This window comes from Brachyhypopomus gauderio, unplaced genomic scaffold (genome assembly GCF_052324685.1).
Source record: "Brachyhypopomus gauderio isolate BG-103 unplaced genomic scaffold, BGAUD_0.2 sc136, whole genome shotgun sequence".
Classification (NCBI taxonomy): domain Eukaryota; kingdom Metazoa; phylum Chordata; class Actinopteri; order Gymnotiformes; family Hypopomidae; genus Brachyhypopomus; species Brachyhypopomus gauderio.
In genome coordinates, this window is record NW_027506957.1 from 439,367 (window position 1) to 465,529 (window position 26,163).

Sequence of the window (26,163 nt, forward strand, 5' to 3'; positions counted from 1 at the left end):
TATTAAGAAATTTTTAAAAAAGTATGAGTTGGAAAAATGCACTGTTCAAGAAATGACAAATGCTAAAACCCTGGTCTCCCTTGTTCAGGATCGTGAGGAGGTGAGCAGAGTGGTGGGGATGACGACGGCGGAGGCTCGGAGAGTGTGGGCGAACGCGGCCCACCCGGCCCTCCGGAACAAACAGAAGGACCTTACCTGGATGGTGGCCCATGAAGTCCTCCCGGTCCGGGCGGTGATGCACTCCCGGGGCATGGGGGCAACGGCAGTGTGCCCACGGCCAGGCTGCGGCCAGCCTGAGACCGTGCGGCACGTCCTTTGGGAGTGCAGCGTGGCCAGGGACCTGTGGGCCGCGATCGGCCCCCTGGAATGCCCAAGCCTGCCAGCAGGGGAGGTCCACCCGCAAAGTTACCGGTTAGCGGTGAACGGGGTGGGCCAGGGTGTAGAAAAGTTACCATCAAAAGAATTCAAGGCACTCTGGCTCACCCTTACAAGCGTGACGGCCGCACTGTGGACCTCCCGCAACCTGCTGGTGGGGAAGCGCGTCACGGTGCCCCTCCACGCTATGAAAAAGATGGTAACAACAACGCTGCAGGTGGCGCCGGGCGTCGCCATTTGGAGGAGGGGGCCGAGGTCACACGCAGGGGGGTCCCTGCCACCACCGACCGGGGCTCCCGCCGACGTTTCCTGAGGGGACAGGGATGCCTGAAAGGAGACAGCGGGCTCAGGGGAGGACTTCCTCTGGAGACGCACAGGAAGGGACCTCGACGGAGGGCGGGAGGAGCTGCGGATGCACGCACCTCGGCCTCCCGGCTGGGTTCATCTCTGCCTTCCTCTCTCCTTGTGGTCTTGGACGGGGGGGAGCAGGGTTTGCAATACATCTGAAAAGGACAATACACAAAGTAGTGAATTTGACATTGAAAAGGTTTTATGATATTAAACTGTTTTGGACTTTAAGGGCTTTTAAAATGCTTCTATAATAAAACCTTTTATGTACTATTTTAACAGATGCAAGGATGTGGCTTTTAAAAGAGAAAAGATTGTAAAAATGGTTTTAAAATGCATGACCATTGTGTCTTTTAACCATCTTTTTATCTAATGTGTATGCTGCTTCTTTAACATAAAAGTGACGTTGTATTTATTGGTGTAAAGACTCAATAAACATTGTGAAAAAAAAAAAAAAAAATCTGTTCTTATCAGTTTAATATCTGATACGTCCTCTATACGAGGACTTCATATTAAATGGATTTTTAGAACAGGGAGGCGAAACAGGGGCTTGCCCCGTTCGCCCCACGCATCGACCTGGTATTGCAGTACCTCCAGGAACGGTGCACCTTCCTAAGCTTGTGTGAAAAAAAGAGTTTGTTGCTGTTTGGTATGATCAGCCTGTTTTATTTTAATGAATGAATGAATGTATTTATTTATTTGGTGTGTGTGTGTGTGTGTGTGTGTGTGTGTGTATATATATATATATATATATATATATATATATATATATATATATATATATATATATATAATATGTATATATATTTATTGATTTGTCTGTCTGTCTGTCCATGTGAGGGAGCAGCCAAAATGAATAAATAAATAAAACAAAGCAGCTCACTCCACTCCTTAAATAGGCAAGAATGAAGGGGTGAGTGGTCTCTGTCTGTCTGCCTGCAATTGTCAGCTGGTCACAAATGCAGTGAGAGCGGAGGCCACTCCCCTTTCGGCTGTTTGCAGTTTTCCCTCCGTTTTTGTTCTTTTTTTTTTTTTTTTTTTTTTTTTTTTTTGAAATTGTTCCTGTTTTCTCTCTCTCTCTCTCTCTCTCTCTCTCTCTCTCTCTATCTATTATTGCCTGCCAGCCCTGTTGTTTGCAAACAAGCAAGCCACAGCCTCGCAGGCTCCTCCCTTGTTACCGCGAACAAACGAGCTAGGCTCTTTGTTGGCGTGGCGGGACGCCTGAGCGTACACGGCTATAGCTCGGGTTTCTCTTCATTCACGCACAAATCTTTCGCCTTTTACTAAAGATTTCCGTGGAGGGGAACGTCAAAGAGTCAAAGTGATTTTTTGGAGCGCTCTGCCTCCGGGCGGGGCCGCAACAATCCGTATAACGAGAAAGTATAAACTTAGGGAGGGGTGGGAGTGGCTCGGTGGGTGTCTGGAAGAGGGGGGAAGGGCGGGTATGCCACGGAGGAGGCCTCCCTGCCTGCGAGGCCGGTGCCCGGTCCAGCGCCCATTTCAGGTTATCGCTTCTCGGCCTTTTGGCTAAGATCAGAAGGTCGGGACTGGGATCGACTCCGGAGCCTTCTTGACTGTAGCCTTGTGGCTTCAGCCGTTTGACTCTGGAGATATATTTTGCATGTGGTGAGGAACAAAGAAAAGGATTGTGGTTAGTAAGGTAAGTGTTGGTATTATTATTATTATTAATTTTTGATTGTTATATTAGGAGTTTTATTGTGGTTTAAATTGGTTTTAGTATTCCCTGGTTAACTGTTTTACTGGTATTTTAGTCTCCTTTAGAAAGGTTTAAGGGGTGTGGTGCCTCCCACCATGTCTGCTCCACGAGCAGGCATGAGGAGGCACCACAGTGTGAGGTTCCTGTTTGAAGAAGATGTAAATGGAAAGCTGTTTCACATGTCTAGGTTAGATTTCTCTAGAAATCTAATCCAGACAACCTTACAATTTCACCCAGAAGCTTTAAACTGCCTCATAACTTTGCCCCAAAACAAAGGGTTTGATGTCAGTTTTAGAAATGCAGTGTATTTGAATACTTTTTGGGAAAGGTTTAAGGAAGTACAAGGAAAGTTTGATATGTTTAAGGTTGAAAAATTAACAGATCATGCCAGAAAAACTGTGATTGTGAAGATGTTCAATGAGACAGTATGTTCAGAAGATATATGTGCATGGCTAAGACGGTTTTGTCAAGTTGTAGGTCCACCTGTGAAAGTCGTGGACGAAGATAATATTTGGAACTGTTCATGGAGAATACCCATTAAACAATGGGAGGACGAGACTGGGTACCTAGGGTTGAAACATCTGCCACAGGTAATTGTGTTGGGGGAAAATAGGGGGTACATACATTATCAAGGCATGCCTAAAGTGTGCCGTAAATGTGGGGGAATGGACCATTATGCCGAAGCTTGTACCCAAATTGTGTGCAGTAAGTGTAGAGAAATTGGACACACTTTTCAGGAATGCCCAAATGGTAGGTTGTGTAACCTTTGCGGGGGAAAAAACCATCTCTTTAGAGATTGTCCATATTCTTTCGCAAACAAACTCAAGGCAGCATGGGAAGGGGTGACAAAAATGGCCGAAAAGAAGCATGGTGAAGAACAAGAGAAGGGAGACGGAGAAGAAGGGGCGGAGCCAGAGGTTTTGGCGGGAAACGAGACACATCAGGGGGGCGGGGCAGGCAAGGGGGAAGAAGGGAGGGGCTCACGGGTGGAGCAACCGGAAGAGGTTGAAACAGGAGGGGAGGAACAAGGAGCAAAGGGGGTGGGAGGGGCTACAGGGAGTGAAGAAGGGCGGTCCTCCTTTGAGACAATGTCAGAGGTGAGTATACCAGGGTTAGAGAGCAGCTCTGAAGACTCTCTCCCAGGAGCACAAGCATCCAAGAGGCCTGCAGAATCCCCCTTGGTGGAACAATGGGGGAAAAAACAGTTAGATACCTCACTCCCAAGCGCACAAGTGGGGAAGAGACCGGCAGAGTCCCCCTTAATGATGGATGAAAAGAAACAGCGGGCTACAGCAGATAAGGATACCCCTCCTTCAGAGAGGTCTGACCCCTGCTGGCCGGGTGGTTCACCGAACGAGGTATCGTTTTTACACTTACCACCAAGAGGAAGAGCGTCGACTCCTGATCGATCAGGGACAGAAGATATCCCAGTTTTAGACTTCTTCCACCCTGGCAGGAGGAAAATGGAAATGGTTTTAGGAATGGATTTAGACTAGTTTTAAATGGATTTTATTGTGTTGAAAGGTTTCTAGTTCCAGTTGCTTTTAGGTCAACCAAGAATGTTGTGGTTTTACCTCCTTTTAAACGTGCTCATGTCTCTCACGATCGCCACCATTAATGTGAGGAGTGTGAGAGCACCTTTGAGAGCACAGAGCATTCTGACTTTTTTAGGAACAGTGACAGCCGATATCATTTTATTACAAGAATGTGCAATCCCCTTCCTGAGATCATACAGAGACTGGGAGCAGCACTGGGCTGCGGGTCCCTCTCTCTGGAGTGGGTCGCACTACAACAAGTCAGATGGTGTTGCTATTTTAATAAATAACCCTAGACTTGTGGTGAAGGACTGCACTGTGGTGAGTGATGGGCGGGCCATTTTAGCTAATTTGCATTTTTTAGGGAGGGATTTTAAAGTCTTAAATGTATATGGTTTTAATGAGAAAGAGGAAAGATATGGTTTGCTGGAGGATTTGCAGCCCCACATGCTGGGGAGGGATCCGATAGTAGTGGGTGGGGATTTTAATTGTGTTTTAAGTAAAAAAGATAGGAGAAATGTGGGAGAGAGTTTTAAACTAGACAAAACATCGGGAAGATTGGCAAATCTGATAACTGATTTTAATTTAGTGGACTGTTACAGGACCATGCATCCACGGGAGGAGGGCTTCACCTGGTCGAGTGGTGATGGTTCCCGGGCCTCCAGAATTGACTACATCTTCACACGTGACTGCCCACCATCAGATGCTAGATTGATCCCCATGTTTTTCTCAGACCACGCCTTACTGTCTTGCACCCTTTCTTTCCCCACAGATGTGACGATAGGGGGAGGGCTGTGGAAGCTGAACTGCTCCCTGCTGCAGGATGAAGGGGTGAGAGACGAATACAGGGAGCAGTACAGACTTTGGCAGTCCCTCCAAGACCTGTACGATTCACGTGCACAGTGGTGGGAGATGGTAAAGGGAAGGACCAAGACGTTTTTTAAAAGGGTGGGAACTTTTAAAAAGAAAAAACAGAAAAGGCGCATGATGGGGCTGCAAAGAAGGTTACAGAGGTATTTTAATCTGGTAAACCAAGGGTTTGATTTTAATGAGGAAATAAAACAGGTGAGAGAAGAAATGAGACTTTTAATGGAGGAGGTAAGCAAAAGACATATAATGACTTGTAAAGAACAGGAACTAGAAGAAGGGGAAAAATGCACAAGATATTTTTTCAAGAAAACAGTGGCGCGGGGAGGAGGGGTTACTAAATTACAAGATGGAGACAAGATAATGAATACAAATCATGGGATTATGGGGGCGGTGGAAAGGTTTTATGAAAACTTATATGGTGCAAAGAAAACACATAAAACAACAATGGAAGAAGTGACCAATTTATTGGAAAATAAAATTAAAGATGATGAACTTTTAACTACAGATTTTACAACAGAGGAACTACAAAATGTTTTAAAAGGTTTTAAAACAGGGAAGTCCCCGGGAGAGGATGGGCTCCCCGTGGAATTTTACAAAACCTTTTGGGACATTTTAGTAGGGGACCTTTTATGTATTTTTACAGACTTCCAGACTTGTGACTTTTTACCTGACAGTTTTAGGTCAGGGATAGTGACTCTGCTGCACAAAAAAGGGGAAAAATCAGAGATCAGCAATTGGAGACCTATCACACTTTTAAACGTAGATTGTAAGCTTTTTAGCAGAATTTTAGCAAGACGAATGTCATTGGTTTTAGAAGACGTGATTCACCCAGATCAAGCTTGCGCAGTGCCGGGGCGGAGGATCACGGACAACTTGATCCTGATCCGTGACTCCATCTGTTATGTGAGAGACAGAAACATTCGGTTATTAGCATTAAATTTAGATTTCGAAAAAGCTTTTGATCGGGTCTCACACCAGTACCTGTTTCAGGTACTGCAAAAGATGGGGTTCCCGGGGAGGTTTATAGCATGGGTGGGCCTGTTGTACAACGACATCAATAGCAGAATTTTGGTAAATGGGCACCTCTCCAAGGCGATCACTATTCGCTCAGGAGTACGGCAGGGTTGTCCCTTATCCCCGCTCTTGTTCGTCACATGCATGGAACCACTGGCGCAAATCTTGAGAAGGGACCAATGGATCAATGGACTGACTCTACCAGGGGGACTGACGGTGAAATGTTCATTATACATGGATGACGTGACAGTTTTATGCACAGACATGGTGTCGGCCCAGAGGACCCTAGAGGTAACAGAATGGTTTGGGAGGGCCTCTGGAGCCAAACTGAACCGAAACAAGACTGAGGCACAGCTCTTTGGACCATGGACGAACGCACCAACTGTTTTAGGGGTAAATTTTAAAGAAACAAATATTAGGATTTTAGGGGTGAAATTTGACCGGGCAGGAGGAGGGAGTGGAAATTGGACAACAACCTTAGGGAAAGTTAGACAGAGACTTGGACTATGGGGACTACGACAGTTGACTTTGGAAGGGAAAATTTTAGTAATAAAAGCAGTGATTTTACCTTTGCTTTTATTACTGTGTTCTGTTTTTAGTCCTCCAAGGAGCTTTCTTTTAGGTTTGGATCGAGCGATCTTTTACTTCCTGTGGGGGTCCAAGTGGGAGCGCCTGAGGAGAGAAACAGTGAAGAAGAGGCCTGAAAACGGAGGGAAAGGGCTCCCAGACCCCCACCTGTTTTTAGGCAGCAAGTTTGTTGCAGGACATATAGCATACGCAACATCACCATCCAGGACCAAGACAGCCATTATGGCCCGGTTCTGGATGGGGTCTTATCTGCAAACAATAGGCATTTTAAAACCAGATTTGAGAACACCAGTATCTTTTAAACTGCCACACGAATACCTTTTTATTAAGAAATTTTTAAAAAAGTATGATCTGGAAAAATGTACAGTACAAGAACTCACTAATGCCAAAACTCTGGTCTCCCTTGTTCAGGACCGCGAGGAGGTGAGCAGAGTGGTGGGGATGACGACGGCAGAGGCTCGGAGAGTGTGGGCGAACGCGGCCCACCCGGCCCTCCGGAACAAACAGAAGGACCTTACCTGGATGGTGGCCCATGAAGTCCTCCCGGTCCGGGCGGTGATGCACTCCCGGGGCATGGGGGCAACGGCAGTGTGCCCACGGCCAGGCTGCGGCCAGCCTGAGACCGTGCGGCACGTCCTTTGGGAGTGCAGCGTGGCCAGGGACCTGTGGGCCGCGATCGGCCCCCTGGAATGCCCAAGCCTGCCAGCAGGGGAGGTCCACCCGCAAAGTTACCGGTTAGCGGTGAACGGGGTGGGCCAGGGTGTAGAAAAGTTACCATCCAAAGAATTCGAGGCACTCTGGCTCACCCTTACAAGCGTGACGGCCGCACTGTGGACCTCCCGCAACCTGCTGGTGGGGAAGCGCGTCACGGTGCCCCTCCACGCGATGACAAGGATGGTAACTACAACGCTGCAGGTGGCGCCGGGCGTCGCCATTTGGAGGAGGGGGCCGAGGTCACACGCAGGGAGGTCCCTGCCACCACTGACCGGGGCTCCCGCCGACGTTTCCTGAGGGGACACGGATGCCTGAAAGGAGACAGCGGGCACAGGGGAGGACTTCCTCTGGAGACGCACAGGAAGGGGCCTCGACGGAGGGCGGGAGGAGCTGCGGATGCACGCACCTCGGCCTCCCGGCTGGGTTCATCTCTGCCTTCCTCTCTCCTTGTGGTCTTGGACGGGGGGGAGCAGGGTTTGCAATACATCTGAAAAGGACAATACACAAAGTAGTGAATTTGACATTGAAAAGGTTTTATGATATTAAACTGTTTTGGACTTTAAGGGCTTTTTAAAATGCTTCTATAATAAAACCTTTTATGTACTATTTTAACAGATGCAAGGATGTGGCTTTTAAAAGAGAAAAGATTGTAAAAATGGTTTTAAAATGCATGACTATTGTGTCCTTTAACCATCTTTTTATCTAATGTGTATGCTGCTTTTTTAACATAAAAGTGACGTTGTATTTATTGGTGTAAAGACTCAATAAACATTGTCAAAAAAAAAAAAAAAAAAAAAAAAAAAAAAAAAAAAAAAAAAATCTGTTCTTATCAGTTTAATATCTGATACGTCCTCTATACGAGGACTTCATATTAAATGGATTTTTAGAACAGGGAGGCGAAACAGGGGCTTGCCCCGTTCGCCCCACGCATCGACCTGGTATTGCAGTACCTCCAGGAACGGTGCACCTTCCTAAGCTTGTGTGAAAAAAAGAGTTTGTTGCTGTTTGGTATGATCAGCCTGTTTTATTTTAATGAATGAATGAATGTATTTATTTATTTGGTGTGTGTGTGTGTGTGTGTGTGTGTGTGTATATATATATATATATATATATATATATATATATATATATATATATATAATATGTATATATATTTATTGATTTGTCTGTCTGTCTGTCCATGTGAGGGAGCAGCCAAAATGAATAAATAAATAAAACAAAGCAGCTCACTCCACTCCTTAAATAGGCAAGAATGAAGGGGTGAGTGGTCTCTGTCTGTCTGCCTGCAATTGTCAGCTGGTCACAAATGCAGTGAGAGCGGAGGCCACTCCCCTTTCGGCTGTTTGCAGTTTTCCCTCCGTTTTTGTTCTTTTTTTTTTTTTTTTTTTTTTTTTTTTTTTGAAATTGTTCCTGTTTTCTCTCTCTCTCTCTCTCTCTCTCTCTCTCTCTCTCTATCTATTATTGCCTGCCAGCCCTGTTGTTTGCAAACAAGCAAGCCACAGCCTCGCAGGCTCCTCCCTTGTTACCGCGAACAAACGAGCTAGGCTCTTTGTTGGCGTGGCGGGACGCCTGAGCGTACACGGCTATAGCTCGGGTTTCTCTTCATTCACGCACAAATCTTTCGCCTTTTACTAAAGATTTCCGTGGAGGGGAACGTCAAAGAGTCAAAGTGATTTTTTGGAGCGCTCTGCCTCCGGGCGGGGCCGCAACAATCCGTATAACGAGAAAGTATAAACTTAGGGAGGGGTGGGAGTGGCTCGGTGGGTGTCTGGAAGAGGGGGGAAGGGCGGGTATGCCACGGAGGAGGCCTCCCTGCCTGCGAGGCCGGTGCCCGGTCCAGCGCCCATTTCAGGTTATCGCTTCTCGGCCTTTTGGCTAAGATCAAGTGTAGTATCTGTTCTTATCAGTTTTTATATACTGTTTTAGACTTTTACTACAGCTTTTACATGCTTGTTTCTATGCCTGCATTTTAACCTTCTCTGTTTTTTCTGTGTTTTTAACAGGAGGAGTCTGGGCGGAACCTAATGAGCAACCGGTCTGGTGGCACTGCCCACCGACCACCGCTTGGGAACCGCCCAGCTCCTCCTCCTGTTTTTAGGCTCGTCTCGCCGGCTTGGAGGATCCCGGGTGGACTTCTGAACAATCCCCCGGTGACTGGAGGAGGAACTGCGGCTTCTCTCTGCTCCGGGCCTCCCGGCAGGGGGGGAGAGGATGGCCGATGGAGGGCCTGCGGCACCGGCGCTGGGTGGCGGTCAGCCAGCCGGGACCTCGGGGCCGACAGCAGCCTACCCGGCGGGGCCTGGCCTGGGAGCAGGGGGAGGCCTGCTCAATACGGCCAGGTTCCGCTGGGCTCCCGGTGGAGAGGGGCCCCCCTTCATTGAGAGGGTCCCCTTCATAAGGGAGGTGCTGCGAGAGGCTCTGGGGATCCAGGTCTGGGACTTGATCTGCGCCCAGCGCAATGGGCCCCAGGCCTATTTTGAGGTCACCTTCAACTCTGCCGAGGTTTACCAACGTGCCCTGGGGCGGAGGGATGAGCTGAAGCAACATCCCGTGGGTAAACATTTCGTGGTGGAACCTCTGTGGGTGGAGGGCCGCCGTCTGGTCACTACCCACATGTTCAACCCGTATGTCCCCACGGAGCATATCCGCAGGTTCCTCCAGAACTACGGGGAGGTCCACCCGGGGGAGAAGTTTGTGTGAGACGAGCTGGGGGTCTGGAACGGCCGTCGCCAGTTTTTTATGACTCTTAAAGAAGATGGTCAGGGGGGTGTGGTACATCCTCCAGCCCTCTTCTCCTTGGGTTTTAATCGTGGCTATTTGTTTTATAGGGGTCAGCCCGACCACTGCAGAGTGTGCCGGGAGTATGGACACAAGGAGGAGAGCTGCCCGGGCCGGAAGTGTCATAACTGTCTGGACCCGGGACATGTGGCCCGGGACTGCAAGGGCCCCCGGAGGTGCAGGAGATGCCGCGGTGAGGGACATCTGGAGCGCTCCTGCCCCAGCGCCGGCTTTTCCTATGCGTCGGCGGTGGCAGGGGGCAGGGGCAGGAAGACCACTGCGGCGCCCTCCGGGGAGGCCCCAACGGGACCCCCGGCCGGGCCCGGAACACCAGCCACAGTAGATGAGGGGATTACAACGGGGACCGGCCGGGGAGACGACGTAGAGGCAGTCCCGGGTGAAGAGGAGTGTCCAAGGGAGGGGGAGGTAAGGAAGAAGCCTACTCACTTGTTGTGTGCTCCCCCTCCCCAGAGAGATGGGTCCAGACCGGCCGGGCAGCCGAAGAAGGCCACTCCCGGCTCCTCCAAGAAAAGATCCAGGACAGGGCTGACCCCTCCCAAGGAGGAGGGGAGACGACGAAATAAGGAGAGGAAGTCCACCCCCCCGCCCCCCCAGACTGAAGAGGCGGCGTCCAGACCTTCCCAGTCTTCGACCCCCATGAAGTCAGTCTGGCCAAGCGTTATCTGCCTGGGGACCATGGAGGAGGACCCCTCTCTACCAGAGGGGACTACGGAAGAGGGGGAGGACCAAGGAGAGGGAGGGGCTCTGTCATCATCAGATGAAGCCACAGATGATCCCTCTGAATCGGAGGAAGAAGAGGAGCCCGGTACAGAGGAGGAGATCCCCTCCCCCTTCCCGCCCATTGGTCCCCATTCACCCATAATGATGGGCTTATTTGATCCAGTCCATGGACCCTCTTTAGATTACATGCGGTCTCAGGGGTATACAGATCGCCAGGCTTATAAACACGCTAAAACAGAGATGTTGAAGATATATACAAGGGAGCAGTTGGAGGCGTGCCCCCCACTGCGAAAAGGCCCAAAATAGAAGCATGTTTAGAGGATTTTGTATAAGTTTTGACTTTTTTAGGGATAATTTTTATGTGAATATTGCAGGGTGTTTTTTTGTATGATTTTATATGACATTATGTAATGGTGAAATGGTTTTTATGATCTCATGAGTGTAAAGCTTTGCTTCCGAAAAATAAAAAAAAAAAAAAAATCTGTTCTTATCAGTTTAATATCTGATACGTCCTCTATACGAGGACTTCATATTAAATGGATTTTTAGAACAGGGAGGCGAAACAGGGGCTTGCCCCGTTCGCCCCACGCATCGACCTGGTATTGCAGTACCTCCAGGAACGGTGCACCTTCCTAAGCTTGTGTGAAAAAAAGAGTTTGTTGCTGTTTGGTATGATCAGCCTGTTTTATTTTAATGAATGAATGAATGTATTTATTTATTTGGTGTGTGTGTGTGTGTGTGTGTGTGTGTGTATATATATATATATATATATATATATATATATATATATATATATATATATATATATATATAATATGTATATATATTTATTGATTTGTCTGTCTGTCTGTCCATGTGAGGGAGCAGCCAAAATGAATAAATAAATAAAACAAAGCAGCTCACTCCACTCCTTAAATAGGCAAGAATGAAGGGGTGAGTGGTCTCTGTCTGTCTGCCTGCAATTGTCAGCTGGTCACAAATGCAGTGAGAGCGGAGGCCACTCCCCTTTCGGCTGTTTGCAGTTTTCCCTCCGTTTTTGTTCTTTTTTTTTTTTTTTTTTTTTTTTTTTTTTGAAATTGTTCCTGTTTTCTCTCTCTCTCTCTCTCTCTCTCTCTCTCTCTCTCTATCTATTATTGCCTGCCAGCCCTGTTGTTTGCAAACAAGCAAGCCACAGCCTCGCAGGCTCCTCCCTTGTTACCGCGAACAAACGAGCTAGGCTCTTTGTTGGCGTGGCGGGACGCCTGAGCGTACACGGCTATAGCTCGGGTTTCTCTTCATTCACGCACAAATCTTTCGCCTTTTACTAAAGATTTCCGTGGAGGGGAACGTCAAAGAGTCAAAGTGATTTTTTGGAGCGCTCTGCCTCCGGGCGGGGCCGCAACAATCCGTATAACGAGAAAGTATAAACTTAGGGAGGGGTGGGAGTGGCTCGGTGGGTGTCTGGAAGAGGGGGGAAGGGCGGGTATGCCACGGAGGAGGCCTCCCTGCCTGCGAGGCCGGTGCCCGGTCCAGCGCCCATTTCAGGTTATCGCTTCTCGGCCTTTTGGCTAAGATCAAGTGTAGTATCTGTTCTTATCAGTTTTTATATACTGTTTTAGACTTTTACTACAGCTTTTACATGCTTGTTTCTATGCCTGCATTTTAACCTCTCTGTTTTTTTCTGTGTTTTTAACAGGAGGAGTCTGGGCGGAACCTAATGAGCAACCGGTCTGGTGGCACTGCCCACCGACCACCGCTTGGGAACCGCCCAGCTCCTCCTCCTGTTTTTAGGCTCGTCTCGCCGGCTTGGAGGATCCCGGGTGGACTTCTGAACAATCCCCCGGGGACCAGTGGAGGAACTGCGGCTTCTCTCTGCTCCGGGCCGCCCGGCAGGGGGGGAGAGGATGGCCGATGGTGGGTCTGCGGCACCGGCGCTGGGTGGCGGTCAGCCAGCCGGGACCCCGGGGCCGACAGCAGCTTACCCGGCGGGGCCTGGCTTGGGAGCAGGGGGAGGCCTGCTCAATACGGCCAGGTTCCGCTGGGCTCCCGGTGGAGAGGGGCCCCCCTTCATTGAGAGGGTCCCCTTCATAAGGGAGGTGCTGCGAGAGGCTCTGGGGATCCAGGTCTGGGACTTGATCTGCGCCCAGCGCAATGGGCCCCAGGCCTATTTTGAGGTCACCTTCAACTCTGCCGAGGTTTACCAACGTGCCCTGGGGCGGAGGGATGAGCTGAAGGAACATCCCGTGGGTAAACATTTCGTGGTGGAACCTCTGTGGGTGGAGGGCCGCCGTCTGGTCACTACCCACATGTTCAACCCGTATGTCCCCACGGAGCATATCCGCAGGTTCCTCCAGAACTACGGGGAGGTCCACCCGGGGGAGAAGTTTGTGCGGGACGAGCTGGGGGTCTGGAACGGCCGTCGTCAGTTTTTTATGACTTTTAAAGAAGACGGCCAGGGGGGTGTGGTACATCCTCCAGCCCTCTTCTCCTTGGGTTTTAATCGTGGCTATTTGTTTTACAGGGGTCAGCCCGACCACTGCAGAGTGTGCCGGGAGTATGGACACAAGGAGGAGAGCTGCCCGGGCCGGAAGTGTCATAACTGTCTGGACCCGGGACATGTGGCCCGGGACTGCAAGGGCCCCCGGAGGTGCAGGAGATGCCGCGGTGAGGGACATCTGGAGCGCTCCTGCCCCAGCGCTGGCTTTTCCTATGCGTCGGCGGTGGCAGGGGGCAGGAGCAGGAAGACCACTGCGGCGCCCTCCGGGGAGGCCCCAACGGGACCCCCGGCCGGGCCCGGAACACCAGCTACAGCAGATGAGGGGATTGCAACGGGGACCGGCCGGGGAGACGACGTAGATGCAGTCCCGGGTGAAGAGGAGCGTTCGAGGGAGGGGGAGGTAAGGAAGAAGTCTACTCACTTGTTGTGTGCTCCCCCTCCCCAGAGAGATGGGTCCAGACCGGCCGGGCAGCCGAAGAAGGCTACTCCCGGCACCTCCAGGAAGAGAAATAGGACGGGGCTGACCCCTCCCAAGGAGGAGGGGGGGGCGTCAGAGGAAGGAGAGGAAATCCACCCCCCCACCCCCCCAGACGGAAGAGGCGGAGGTTGGGCCATCTCAGTCCTCGACACCTAAGAAGTCAGTCTGGCCCAGCGTGATCTGTCTGGGGACTATGGAGGAGGACCCCTTCCCACCAGAGACGGCAACGGAAGAGGGGGAGGACCAAGGAGGAGATGTCCGGCCCCCACCAGACGATGATGAAGGGTCTCCATCTGACTCAGAGGAGGACGAGGAGACAAGTATAGAAGAGGACATCCCCTCCCCCTTTCCGCCTATTGGGCCCCATACACCAGTAATGATGGCCTTATTTGACCCAGTTCATGGTCGGCCACATATACTAGCTGATAGGCGGAGGAAGGGGTACACAGATCGTCAGGCGTATGAGCAAATTAGAGCTGAGATGTTGCAGACATATACAGCAGCACAGTTGAGGGCGCAGGCCCCACTGTGATGAGGCCGTAAAACAGAAGCATGTCTATTGTATTTTTTTGTATTTGATATTTTTTGGAGTGATCTTAATTTGGTTTTAGGTATCAGATTTATATTTGATACAGTCTCGTAAACACCAATTTTAAGATTTGAGAAGCAAATTTTAGAGTTGTATTGTTTGATTTTTGGGTAGTATGTAGATTTGAATGTGTTTTTAAAAGGAAACACTTTTATGATTGTGTACACTGTACTGATCATGTAATTGTTGAATAAAAGGAAAAAAAAAAAAAAAAAAAATCTGTTCTTATCAGTTTAATATCTGATACGTCCTCTATACGAGGACTTCATATTAAATGGATTTTTAGAACAGGGAGGCGAAACAGGGGCTTGCCCCGTTCGCCCCACGCATCGACCTGGTATTGCAGTACCTCCAGGAACGGTGCACCTTCCTAAGCTTGTGTGAAAAAAAGAGTTTGTTGCTGTTTGGTATGATCAGCCTGTTTTATTTTAATGAATGAATGAATGTATTTATTTATTTGGTGTGTGTGTGTGTGTGTGTGTGTGTGTGTATATATATATATATATATATATATATATATATATATATATATATATATATATATATATAATATGTATATATATTTATTGATTTGTCTGTCTGTCTGTCCATGTGAGGGAGCAGCCAAAATGAATAAATAAATAAAACAAAGCAGCTCACTCCACTCCTTAAATAGGCAAGAATGAAGGGGTGAGTGGTCTCTGTCTGTCTGCCTGCAATTGTCAGCTGGTCACAAATGCAGTGAGAGCGGAGGCCACTCCCCTTTCGGCTGTTTGCAGTTTTCCCTCCGTTTTTGTTCTTTTTTTTTTTTTTTTTTTTTTTTTTTTTTGAAATTGTTCCTGTTTTCTCTCTCTCTCTCTCTCTCTCTCTCTCTCTCTCTCTATCTATTATTGCCTGCCAGCCCTGTTGTTTGCAAACAAGCAAGCCACAGCCTCGCAGGCTCCTCCCTTGTTACCGCGAACAAACGAGCTAGGCTCTTTGTTGGCGTGGCGGGACGCCTGAGCGTACACGGCTATAGCTCGGGTTTCTCTTCATTCACGCACAAATCTTTCGCCTTTTACTAAAGATTTCCGTGGAGGGGAACGTCAAAGAGTCAAAGTGATTTTTTGGAGCGCTCTGCCTCCGGGCGGGGCCGCAACAATCCGTATAACGAGAAAGTATAAACTTAGGGAGGGGTGGGAGTGGCTCGGTGGGTGTCTGGAAGAGGGGGGAAGGGCGGGTATGCCACGGAGGAGGCCTCCCTGCCTGCGAGGCCGGTGCCCGGTCCAGCGCCCATTTCAGGTTATCGCTTCTCGGCCTTTTGGCTAAGATCAAGTGTAGTATCTGTTCTTATCAGTTTAATATCTGATACGTCCTCTATACGAGGACTTCATATTAAATGGATTTTTAGAACAGGGAGGCGAAACAGGGGCTTGCCCCGTTCGCCCCACGCATCGACCTGGTATTGCAGTACCTCCAGGAACGGTGCACCTTCCTAAGCTTGTGTGAAAAAAAGAGTTTGTTGCTGTTTGGTATGATCAGCCTGTTTTATTTTAATGAATGAATGAATGTATTTATTTATTTGGTGTGTGTGTGTGTGTGTGTGTGTGTGTGTGTATATATATATATATATATATATATATATATATATATATATATATATATATAATATGTATATATATTTATTGATTTGTCTGTCTGTCTGTCCATGTGAGGGAGCAGCCAAAATGAATAAATAAATAAAACAAAGCAGCTCACTCCACTCCTTAAATAGGCAAGAATGAAGGGGTGAGTGGTCTCTGTCTGTCTGCCTGCAATTGTCAGCTGGTCACAAATGCAGTGAGAGCGGAGGCCACTCCCCTTTCGGCTGTTTGCAGTTTTCCCTCCGTTTTTGTTCTTTTTTTTTTTTTTTTTTTTTTTTTTTTTTGAAATTGTTCCTGTTTTCTCTCTCTCTCTCTCTCTCTCTCTCTCTCTCTCTCTATCTATTATTGCCTGCCAGCCCTGTTGTTTGCAAACAAGCAAGCCACAGCCTCGCAGGCTCCTCCCTTGTTACCGCGAACAAACGAGCTAGGCTCTTTGTTGGCGTGGCGGGACGCCTGAGCGTACACGGCTATAGCTCGGGTTTCTCTTCATTCACGCACAAATCTTTCGCCTTTTACTAAAGATTTCCGTGGAGGGGAACGTCAAAGAGTCAAAGTGATTTTTTGGAGCGCTCTGCCTCCGGGCGGGGCCGCAACAATCCGTATAACGAGAAAGTATAAACTTAGGGAGGGGTGGGAGTGGCTCGGTGGGTGTCTGGAAGAGGGGGGAAGGGCGGGTATGCCACGGAGGAGGCCTCCCTGCCTGCGAGGCCGGTGCCCGGTCCAGCGCCCATTTCAGGTTATCGCTTCTCGGCCTTTTGGCTAAGATCAAGTGTAGTATCTGTTCTTATCAGTTTAATATCTGATACGTCCTCTATACGAGGACTTCATATTAAATGGATTTTTAGAACAGGGAGGCGAAACAGGGGCTTGCCCCGTTCGCCCCACGCATCGACCTGGTATTGCAGTACCTCCAGGAACGGTGCACCTTCCTAAGCTTGTGTGAAAAAAAGAGTTTGTTGCTGTTTGGTATGATCAGCCTGTTTTATTTTAATGAATGAATGAATGTATTTATTTATTTGGTGTGTGTGTGTGTGTGTGTGTGTGTGTGTATATATATATATATATATATATATATATATATATATATATATATATATATATAATATGTATATATATTTATTGATTTGTCTGTCTGTCTGTCCATGTGAGGGAGCAGCCAAAATGAATAAATAAATAAAACAAAGCAGCTCACTCCACTCCTTAAATAGGCAAGAATGAAGGGGTGAGTGGTCTCTGTCTGTCTGCCTGCAATTGTCAGCTGGTCACAAATGCAGTGAGAGCGGAGGCCACTCCCCTTTCGGCTGTTTGCAGTTTTCCCTCCGTTTTTGTTCTTTTTTTTTTTTTTTTTTTTTTTTTTTTTTGAAATTGTTCCTGTTTTCTCTCTCTCTCTCTCTCTCTCTCTCTCTCTCTCTCTATCTATTATTGCCTGCCAGCCCTGTTGTTTGCAAACAAGCAAGCCACAGCCTCGCAGGCTCCTCCCTTGTTACCGCGAACAAACGAGCTAGGCTCTTTGTTGGCGTGGCGGGACGCCTGAGCGTACACGGCTATAGCTCGGGTTTCTCTTCATTCACGCACAAATCTTTCGCCTTTTACTAAAGATTTCCGTGGAGGGGAACGTCAAAGAGTCAAAGTGATTTTTTGGAGCGCTCTGCCTCCGGGCGGGGCCGCAACAATCCGTATAACGAGAAAGTATAAACTTAGGGAGGGGTGGGAGTGGCTCGGTGGGTGTCTGGAAGAGGGGGGAAGGGCGGGTATGCCACGGAGGAGGCCTCCCTGCCTGCGAGGCCGGTGCCCGGTCCAGCGCCCATTTCAGGTTATCGCTTCTCGGCCTTTTGGCTAAGATCAAGTGTAGTATCGTTTCAGATTTATCTGTTTTAAATACTACAGCTTTTACATGCTTGTTTTTATGCCTGTTTACTAATCCTGCCTTTTGCTTGTGTTTTTAACAGGAGGAGTCTGGGCGGAACCTAATGAGCAATCGGTCTGGTGGCATTGTCCACCGACCACCGCTTGGGAACCGCCCAGCTCCTCCTCCTGTTTTTAGGCTCGTCTCGCCGGCTTGGAGGATCCCGGGTGGACCAGCAAGATCTTACCCCCGGTGGTCAACGGAGGAACTGCGGGCTCTCTCTGCTCCGGGTTTCCGGCAGGGTAGAGGGGGATGGCTGATGGTGGGCCTGAGGGACCGGCGCTGGGCGGCGGTCGGCCGGTCGGGGCCCCGGGGCCGACGGCAGCCTCCTCGGCGGGGCCTGGTTGGGGAGCAGGTGGAGGCCTGCTCAATACGGCCAGGTTCCGCTGGGCTCCTGGTGTAGAAGGGATCCCTTTCTTGGAGAGGGTCCCCTTCATCCGGGAGGTGCTGTTCGAGGCCTTGGGGATTGCGATCGGTGACTTGATCTGCGCCCAGCGCAATGGTCCCTTGGCCTACTTTGAGGTCACCTTCTCCTCTGCTGAGGTGTACCAGCGCATCCTGGAGCGGAGGGATGAGCTGAAATTACATCCGGTGGGGAAGTATTTTGTGGTTGAGCCCCTGTGGGTGGAGGGCCGTCGGATGGTCACCACCCACGTGTTCAACCCTTACGTCCCCACGGAGCATATCCGCAGGTTCCTCCAGAACTACGGGGAGGTCCACCCGGGGGAGAAGTATGTGCGGGACGAGCTCGGTGTATGGAATGGGCGCCGCCAGTTTTTTATGATTTTTAGAGAGGATGGTAAGGGGGGTGTGGTCCACCCTCCCGCCCTCTTCTCCTTGGGTGCTAATCGAGGCTATTTGTTTTACAGGGGTCAGCCCGACCATTGTAGAGTGTGCCGGGAGTACGGACACAAGGAGGAGAGCTGCCCGGGTCGTAAGTGCCACAACTGTCTGGACCCTGGACATTTGGCCCGGGACTGCAAGGGCCCCCGGAGGTGCAGAAGATGCCGCTGTGATGGACATTTGGAGCGCTCCTGCCCCAACGCTGGTTCCACCTATGCGTCGGCGGTGATAGGGGGCAGGAGCATGGAGACTGCCGTGGCACCCTCCGGGGCGGCTCCGACGGGACCCCTGGCCGCCCCCGGGACATCAGCGACCGCAGATGAGGGGAAGACGGCGGGGGACGGCCGGGGAGACAACGCTGTTGCAGTCCCGGGTGAAGAGGAGCGTCCAATAGAGGGGGAGGTAAGGAGAACACTCACTCATTTGTTGTGTGCCCCCCCTCCCCAGAGAGTTGGGTCCAGACCGGCCGGGCAGCCAAAGACAGTTACTCCCGGCACCTCCAAGAAGAGGACTAGGACGGGGCTGACCCCTCCCGAGGAGGAGGGAAGACGTGGGATTAAGGAGAGCAGGACCATCCCCCCACCCCCCCAGGCTGAGGAAGCGGCGCCCAGGCCCTCACAAGCTCTCACCTCGGGACCCATGGAGGAGTCCCCCTCTCGGTCAAAAACTGCTGCAGAAGAGAAGGAGAGTCAGGGAGACGGAGAGGCCCCGCCTTCAGCGGGCAACTGTGATGGCGGCAAGAGCGGGCCAGGCACAGGAGTAGAGGGAGGTTGTTCCTCCCTCCATCCGGCCCCCACCCCCTGTGTTCAAAAGGAGGAGCCATGGTTAACCAAGGCTAAAGCGCGTGAGGCGAGAATACGCGCAGAGTTTAAAGAAGTTGGGTGGTCGGACTTGGAATGCCGAAACTATTTACAGAGGAATGGATTCTTGGTGGATGACATTTTGTGGCATAGGAAGAACAAGACAGGCAAGAAAGGCATGGTAAAGAAATCTTAGCTAAATTAGAGACGTTTATTGCATTTTTATGTATATGTATATGAACCTGATGTGAGTGTTTTTATGAATTTTTATTGATTTATTGTTGTTAAAGTCTGGCTCTGTCATAATTTTAAAGGGTGTGGTTTTACTGAAATGACTATGTATTATGTGAATTATGTATTATGTGAATGTATTATGATTGTAAAGCTTGGCTTTTCGAATAAAAAAAAAAAAAATCTGTTCTTATCAGTTTAATATCTGATACGTCCTCTATACGAGGACTTCATATTAAATGGATTTTTAGAACAGGGAGGCGAAACAGGGGCTTGCCCCGTTCGCCCCACGCATCGACCTGGTATTGCAGTACCTCCAGGAACGGTGCACCTTCCTAAGCTTGTGTGAAAAAAAGAGTTTGTTGCTGTTTGGTATGATCAGCCTGTTTTATTTTAATGAATGAATGAATGTATTTATTTATTTGGTGTGTGTGTGTGTGTGTGTGTGTGTGTGTATATATATATATATATATATATATATATATATATATATATATATATATAATATGTATATATATTTATTGATTTGTCTGTCTGTCTGTCCATGTGAGGGAGCAGCCAAAATGAATAAATAAATAAAACAAAGCAGCTCACTCCACTCCTTAAATAGGCAAGAATGAAGGGGTGAGTGGTCTCTGTCTGTCTGCCTGCAATTGTCAGCTGGTCACAAATGCAGTGAGAGCGGAGGCCACTCCCCTTTCGGCTGTTTGCAGTTTTCCCTCCGTTTTTGTTCTTTTTTTTTTTTTTTTTTTTTTTTTTTTTTGAAATTGTTCCTGTTTTCTCTCTCTCTCTCTCTCTCTCTCTCTCTCTCTCTCTATCTATTATTGCCTGCCAGCCCTGTTGTTTGCAAACAAGCAAGCCACAGCCTCGCAGGCTCCTCCCTTGTTACCGCGAACAAACGAGCTAGGCTCTTTGTTGGCGTGGCGGGACGCCTGAGCGTACACGGCTATAGCTCGGGTTTCTCTTCATTCACGCACAAATCTTTCGCCTTTTACTAAAGATTTCCGTGGAGGGGAACGTCAAAGAGTCAAAGTGATTTTTTGGAGCGCTCTGCCTCCGGGCGGGGCCGCAACAATCCGTATAACGAGAAAGTATAAACTTAGGGAGGGGTGGGAGTGGCTCGGTGGGTGTCTGGAAGAGGGGGGAAGGGCGGGTATGCCACGGAGGAGGCCTCCCTGCCTGCGAGGCCGGTGCCCGGTCCAGCGCCCATTTCAGGTTATCGCTTCTCGGCCTTTTGGCTAAGATCAAGTGTAGTATCTGTTCTTATCAGTTTAATATCTGATACGTCCTCTATACGAGGACTTCATATTAAATGGATTTTTAGAACAGGGAGGCGAAACAGGGGCTTGCCCCGTTCGCCCCACGCATCGACCTGGTATTGCAGTACCTCCAGGAACGGTGCACCTTCCTAAGCTTGTGTGAAAAAAAGAGTTTGTTGCTGTTTGGTATGATCAGCCTGTTTTATTTTAATGAATGAATGAATGTATTTATTTATTTGGTGTGTGTGTGTGTGTGTGTGTGTGTGTGTATATATATATATATATATATATATATATATATATATATATATATATATAATATGTATATATATTTATTGATTTGTCTGTCTGTCTGTCCATGTGAGGGAGCAGCCAAAATGAATAAATAAATAAAACAAAGCAGCTCACTCCACTCCTTAAATAGGCAAGAATGAAGGGGTGAGTGGTCTCTGTCTGTCTGCCTGCAATTGTCAGCTGGTCACAAATGCAGTGAGAGCGGAGGCCACTCCCCTTTCGGCTGTTTGCAGTTTTCCCTCCGTTTTTGTTCTTTTTTTTTTTTTTTTTTTTTTTTTTTTTTGAAATTGTTCCTGTTTTCTCTCTCTCTCTCTCTCTCTCTCTCTCTCTCTCTCTATCTATTATTGCCTGCCAGCCCTGTTGTTTGCAAACAAGCAAGCCACAGCCTCGCAGGCTCCTCCCTTGTTACCGCGAACAAACGAGCTAGGCTCTTTGTTGGCGTGGCGGGACGCCTGAGCGTACACGGCTATAGCTCGGGTTTCTCTTCATTCACGCACAAATCTTTCGCCTTTTACTAAAGATTTCCGTGGAGGGGAACGTCAAAGAGTCAAAGTGATTTTTTGGAGCGCTCTGCCTCCGGGCGGGGCCGCAACAATCCGTATAACGAGAAAGTATAAACTTAGGGAGGGGTGGGAGTGGCTCGGTGGGTGTCTGGAAGAGGGGGGAAGGGCGGGTATGCCACGGAGGAGGCCTCCCTGCCTGCGAGGCCGGTGCCCGGTCCAGCGCCCATTTCAGGTTATCGCTTCTCGGCCTTTTGGCTAAGATCAAGGGGCGGAGACAGCGATCGACCCTTGGGGTTTGAGAACCGGATTACTGGTTACTCAAAGAATCCAGAGGGTTTCCTTTTTCAAATTTCTTGTGTGAAAATTTAACGGTTTTTGCTTTAATTTTGTAGGGTGTTCTTTTTCACAGGTTGTGGTTGGGTGAATTTCCTTTTAAAGACAAGGTAAGTCCTTTTTCTGGGTTTTGGTAGGTTTTATTGGCTTGTGGTATAGGGTTTTTACAAATTTTAAAATTTTAAATCCTTTTAAGTTTTAAAGTTTTAAAATTTTAAAATTGACAGAGCCTGTTAGTCCATTAAAAAGTTAAAAAGCTGTGGGTGCCTCCACCATGTCGGCCGCTCGGCCTGGCGTGAGGAGGCACCACAGTGTGCGGTTTTATTTCATGTCAGATAAGGAGGGCAAGCTGCTTCATATGTCTCGGCTTGATTTTTCAAGAAAATTGATACAGGGGGTGTTGGGTTTCAAACCTGAAATGATAAATTGTATCATATCTTTGCCACAAAACAAGGGTTTTGACGTGAGCTTTGGATCTCAGACACTGCTAAATGAGTTTTGGAGAAAATATGAGGGACTACAGGAACATTTTAAAATGTTCAATTTAGAAAAATTGTCAGACCATACTAGGAAGGTAGTAATTGTAAAGATGTTTAATGAAATTGTGAGTGGACAGGACATTTGTCAATGGTTGTGTAGGTACTGCTATGTAATGGGTGCACCGGTGAAGGTTTTGGATGAGGACAGAATTTGGAACTGTACATGGAGGGTACCGATAAGACAGTGGGAAGATGCCAACGGTTATATGGGTTTGAAGCATTTGCCACAAATGATTGTCTTGGGGGAGAACAGAGGTTACATTCACTATCAGGGGATGCCCAAAACATGCCGCAAGTGTGGTGAAATGGGGCATTTAGCTGAAGCATGTACCCAGAAAGTTTGTGGTAAATGTAGAGAAATAGGGCACTCCTTTCATGAGTGCCCAAATGGCAGAAAGTGCAACCTCTGTGGGGAAAATACTCACCTCTTCAGAGATTGCCCACTCTCCTTTGCCAACAAATTAAAAAGGGCAAAGATGGCGGAAGACAAAATGGAGGAAAACAAAATGGCTGAAAAGCAGCATGGTCAAGAGGTAAATGAGGAGGCCGGGGAAGAAGGGGCGGGGCCAGAGGTTTTGGCGGGAAGGGGAGCCTCTCAGTTTCAGGAGGATGACATCCCTGAAGCTAGGGGGAGCTCACACTCAGAACAGCCGGAGAAAAGCAAGGAAGAAGAAAGGGTGGAGGAAGTTGGGGAAGAAACTGATCCACCCGAAATGCAGACAGATTCAGAGGTAAGCTCATTGGGGTTAGAGGGAGAATTGGAAGTTTCGCTCCCATGTGCACAGATAACAAAAAGGCCGGCTGAGTCTCCTCTAGCAGATAACATAGAGAAAAAGCAGAGACCGGCAGTGGACGAGGATACCCCTCCTTCAGAGAGGTCCAATCCCTGCTGGCCAGGTAGCTCACCAAATGAGGTATCCTTTTTACACTTACCACCTAGAGGAAGAGCATCGACCCCCAACCGAAATGAGGTTGAAGACATTCCAGTCCTGGATTTCTTTCACCCTGGCAGGAGAAAAATGGAAGTGGTTTTAGGAATTGATTTAGACTAGTTTTAATGGATTTTATTGTGTTGAAATGTTTCTAGTTCCGTTTGCTTTTAGGTCAGCCAAGAATGTTGTGGTTTTACCTCCTTTTAAACGTGCTCATGTCTCTCACAATCGCCACCATTAATGTGAGGAGTGTGAGAGCACCTTCGAGAGCACAGAGCATTCTGACTTTTTTAGGAACAGTGACAGCCGACATTATTTTATTACAAGAATGTGCAATCCCCTTTTTGAAATCATACAGAGACTGGGAGCAGCGCTGGGCTGCGGGTCCCTCTCTCTGGAGTGGGTCGCACTACAACAAGTCAGATGGTGTTGCTATTCTAATAAATAACCCCAGACTTGTGGTGAAGGACTGCACTGTGGTGAGTGATGGGCGGGCCATTTTAGCTAATTTGCATTTTTTAGGGAGGGATTTTAAAGTCTTAAATGTGTATGGGTTTAATGAGAAAGAGGAAAGATATGGTTTGCTGGAGGATTTGCAGCCCCACATGCTGGGGAGGGATCCGATAGTAGTGGGCGGGGATTTTAATTGTGTTTTAACTAAGAAAGATAGGAGAAATGTGGGAGAGAGTTTTAAACTAGACAAAACATCGGGAAGATTGGCAAATTTGATAACTGATTTTAATTTAGTGGACTGTTACAGGACCATGCATCCACGGGAGGAGGGCTTCACCTGGTCGAGTGGTGATGGTTCCCGGGCCTCCAGAATTGACTACATCCTCACACGTGACTGCCCACCATCAGATGCTAGATTGATCCCCATGTTTTTCTCAGACCACGCCTTACTGTCTTGCACCCTTTCTTTCCCCACAGATGTGACGATAGGGGGAGGGCTGTGGAAGCTGAACTGCTCCCTGCTGCAGGATGAAGGGGTGAGAGACGAATACAGGGAGCAGTACAGACTTTGGCAGTCCCTCCAAGACCTGTACGATTCACGTGCACAGTGGTGGGAGATGGTAAAGGGAAGGACCAAGACGTTTTTTAAAAGGGTGGGAACTTTTAAAAAGAAAAAACAGAAAAGGCGCATGATGGGGCTGCAAAGAAGGTTACAGAGGTATTTTAATCTGGTAAACCAAGGGTTTGATTTTAATGAGGAAATAAAACAGGTAAGAGAAGAAATGAGACTTTTAATGGAGGAGGTAAGCAAAAGACATATAATGACTTGTAAAGAACAGGAACTAGAAGAAGGGGAAAAATGCACAAGATATTTTTTCAAGAAAACAGTGGCGCGGGGAGGAGGGGTTACTAAATTACAAGATGGAGACAAGATAATGAACACAAATCATGGGATTATGGGGGCGGTGGAAAGGTTTTATGAAAACTTATATGGTGAAAAGAAAACACACAAAACAACAATGGAAGAAGTGACCAATTTATTGGAAGATAAAATTAAAGATGATGAACTTTTAACTTCAGATTTTACAACAGAGGAACTACAAAATGTTTTAAAAGGTTTTAAAACAGGGAAGTCCCCGGGAGAGGATGGGCTCCCCGTGGAGTTTTACAAAACCTTTTGGGACATTTTAGTAGGGGACCTTTTATGTATTTTTACAGACTTCCAGACTTGTGACGTTTTACCTGACAGTTTTAGGTCAGGGATAGTGACTCTGCTGCACAAAAAAGGGGAAAAATCAGAGATCAGCAATTGGAGACCTATCACACTTTTAAACGTAGATTGTAAGCTTTTTAGCAGAATTTTAGCAAGACGAATGTCATTAGTTTTAGAAGACGTGATTCACCCAGATCAAGCTTGCGCAGTGCCGGGGCGGAGGATCACGGACAACTTGATCCTGATCCGTGACTCCATCTGTTATGTGAGAGACAGAAACATTCGGTTATTAGCATTAAATTTAGATTTTGAAAAAGCTTTTGATCGGGTCTCACACCAGTACCTGTTTCAGGTACTGCAAAAGATGGGGTTCCCCGGGAGGTTTATAGCATGGGTGGGCCTGTTGTACAACGACATCAATAGCAGAATTTTGGTAAATGGGCACCTCTCCAAGGCGATCACTATTCGCTCAGGAGTACGGCAGGGTTGTCCCTTATCCCCGCTCTTGTTCGTCACATGCATGGAACCACTGGCGCAAATCTTGAGAAGGGACCAATGGATCAATGGACTGACTCTGCCAGGGGGACTGACGGTGAAATGTTCATTATACATGGACGACGTGACAGTTTTATGCACAGACATGGTGTCGGCCCAGAGGACCCTAGAGGTAACAGAATGGTTTGGGAGGGCCTCTGGAGCCAAACTGAACCGAAACAAGACTGAGGCACAGCTCTTTGGACCATGGACGAACGTACCAACTGTTTTAGGGGTAAATTTTAAAGAAACAAACATCAGGATTTTAGGGGTGAAATTTGACCGGGCAGGAGGAGGGAGCGGAAATTGGACAACAACCTTAGGGAAAGTTAGACAGAGACTTGGACTGTGGGGACTACGACAATTGACTTTAGAAGGGAAAATTTTAGTGATAAAAGCGGTGATTTTACCTTTGCTTTTATTGCTGTGCTCTGTTTTTAGTCCTCCAAGGAGCTTTCTTTTAGGTTTGGATCGGGCGATCTTCTACTTCCTGTGGGGG

General features: G+C 48.2%; 12 non-coding genes and 7 pseudogenes across 12 annotated transcripts; all 19 read left to right on the forward strand.

Annotated features, from left to right (window-relative positions):
- Positions 1–1,156: 1,156 nt before the first annotated feature.
- On the forward strand, positions 1,157–1,336 carry LOC143499886 (U2 spliceosomal RNA; annotated as a pseudogene).
- Positions 1,337–1,961: 625 nt separating this feature from the next.
- On the forward strand, positions 1,962–2,080 carry LOC143500148 (U5 spliceosomal RNA). Its single transcript, XR_013126677.1, has one exon. It is a non-coding gene; the product is annotated as a U5 spliceosomal RNA (small nuclear RNA).
- A 5,849-nt stretch (positions 2,081–7,929) lies between these two features.
- On the forward strand, positions 7,930–8,133 carry LOC143499898 (U2 spliceosomal RNA; annotated as a pseudogene).
- A 614-nt stretch (positions 8,134–8,747) lies between these two features.
- LOC143500149 (U5 spliceosomal RNA) lies at positions 8,748–8,866 on the forward strand. Its single transcript, XR_013126678.1, has one exon. It is a non-coding gene; the product is annotated as a U5 spliceosomal RNA (small nuclear RNA).
- A 150-nt stretch (positions 8,867–9,016) lies between these two features.
- Positions 9,017–9,177, forward strand: LOC143499902 (U2 spliceosomal RNA; annotated as a pseudogene).
- Positions 9,178–11,123: 1,946 nt separating this feature from the next.
- Positions 11,124–11,313, forward strand: LOC143499861 (U2 spliceosomal RNA). Its single transcript, XR_013126448.1, has one exon. It is a non-coding gene; the product is annotated as a U2 spliceosomal RNA (small nuclear RNA).
- Positions 11,314–11,938: 625 nt separating this feature from the next.
- Positions 11,939–12,057, forward strand: LOC143500150 (U5 spliceosomal RNA). Its single transcript, XR_013126679.1, has one exon. It is a non-coding gene; the product is annotated as a U5 spliceosomal RNA (small nuclear RNA).
- A 150-nt stretch (positions 12,058–12,207) lies between these two features.
- On the forward strand, positions 12,208–12,378 carry LOC143499906 (U2 spliceosomal RNA; annotated as a pseudogene).
- Positions 12,379–14,367: 1,989 nt separating this feature from the next.
- On the forward strand, positions 14,368–14,594 carry LOC143499867 (U2 spliceosomal RNA; annotated as a pseudogene).
- Positions 14,595–15,217: 623 nt separating this feature from the next.
- LOC143500151 (U5 spliceosomal RNA) lies at positions 15,218–15,336 on the forward strand. Its single transcript, XR_013126680.1, has one exon. It is a non-coding gene; the product is annotated as a U5 spliceosomal RNA (small nuclear RNA).
- Positions 15,337–15,486: 150 nt separating this feature from the next.
- On the forward strand, positions 15,487–15,677 carry LOC143499793 (U2 spliceosomal RNA). Its single transcript, XR_013126398.1, has one exon. It is a non-coding gene; the product is annotated as a U2 spliceosomal RNA (small nuclear RNA).
- A 617-nt stretch (positions 15,678–16,294) lies between these two features.
- LOC143500153 (U5 spliceosomal RNA) lies at positions 16,295–16,413 on the forward strand. The gene has a single exon (XR_013126682.1). It is a non-coding gene; the product is annotated as a U5 spliceosomal RNA (small nuclear RNA).
- Positions 16,414–16,563: 150 nt separating this feature from the next.
- Positions 16,564–16,754, forward strand: LOC143499794 (U2 spliceosomal RNA). Its single transcript, XR_013126399.1, has one exon. It is a non-coding gene; the product is annotated as a U2 spliceosomal RNA (small nuclear RNA).
- Positions 16,755–17,371: 617 nt separating this feature from the next.
- On the forward strand, positions 17,372–17,490 carry LOC143500154 (U5 spliceosomal RNA). Its single transcript, XR_013126683.1, has one exon. It is a non-coding gene; the product is annotated as a U5 spliceosomal RNA (small nuclear RNA).
- A 150-nt stretch (positions 17,491–17,640) lies between these two features.
- LOC143499920 (U2 spliceosomal RNA) lies at positions 17,641–17,796 on the forward strand (annotated as a pseudogene).
- Positions 17,797–19,759: 1,963 nt separating this feature from the next.
- On the forward strand, positions 19,760–19,940 carry LOC143499842 (U2 spliceosomal RNA; annotated as a pseudogene).
- Positions 19,941–20,553: 613 nt separating this feature from the next.
- LOC143500155 (U5 spliceosomal RNA) lies at positions 20,554–20,672 on the forward strand. Its single transcript, XR_013126684.1, has one exon. It is a non-coding gene; the product is annotated as a U5 spliceosomal RNA (small nuclear RNA).
- Positions 20,673–20,822: 150 nt separating this feature from the next.
- On the forward strand, positions 20,823–21,013 carry LOC143499796 (U2 spliceosomal RNA). Its single transcript, XR_013126400.1, has one exon. It is a non-coding gene; the product is annotated as a U2 spliceosomal RNA (small nuclear RNA).
- A 613-nt stretch (positions 21,014–21,626) lies between these two features.
- Positions 21,627–21,745, forward strand: LOC143500156 (U5 spliceosomal RNA). The gene has a single exon (XR_013126685.1). It is a non-coding gene; the product is annotated as a U5 spliceosomal RNA (small nuclear RNA).
- The last annotated feature ends 4,418 nt before the right edge of the window (positions 21,746–26,163 follow it).